This window comes from Tupaia chinensis, unplaced genomic scaffold (assembly GCF_000334495.1).
Source record: "Tupaia chinensis unplaced genomic scaffold, TupChi_1.0 Scaffold000567_1, whole genome shotgun sequence".
Classification (NCBI taxonomy): Eukaryota; Metazoa; Chordata; class Mammalia; order Scandentia; family Tupaiidae; genus Tupaia; species Tupaia belangeri.
Genome location: NW_006160080.1, coordinates 2,738,461 through 2,738,846, shown reverse-complemented (window position 1 = coordinate 2,738,846; position 386 = coordinate 2,738,461). Strand labels below are relative to the sequence as shown.

At 45.9% G+C, this 386-nt stretch overlaps 1 pseudogene; it reads left to right on the top strand.

Annotated features, from left to right (window-relative positions):
* Positions 1 to 113: 113 nt before the first annotated feature.
* Positions 114 to 386, top strand: part of LOC114009572 (small nuclear ribonucleoprotein G pseudogene) — a 2,845-nt pseudogene continuing 2,572 nt past the window's right edge.

The following is a 386-nucleotide window of genomic DNA, read 5'->3' as shown; positions in this document are numbered from 1 at the left end:
CCCAGTGGCTTAAACTCACATCGGGCACGTGTGCGTGCGTGCCCAAGATCCCGAGAGGAGAAGAGGCCGAGAATTCCGTTCAAAGTCATCCCTGAGCCCGCCGAGTTGGTACCATGAGCAAAGCTCACCCTGCCGAATTGAAAAAATTTATGGACAAGAAGTTATCATTAAAATTAAATGGTGGCAGACATGTCCAAGGAATACTGCGGGGATTTGATCCATTTCTGAATCCTGTGATAGATAAATGTGTGGAGATGGCAACTAGTGGGCCACAGAACAACATTGGAATGGTGGTAATACGAGGAAATAGTACCATCATGTTAGAAGCCTTGGAACGAGTATCAATAATGGCTGGTTAACAGAAAAAACCATGTCCCCTTGTCAAC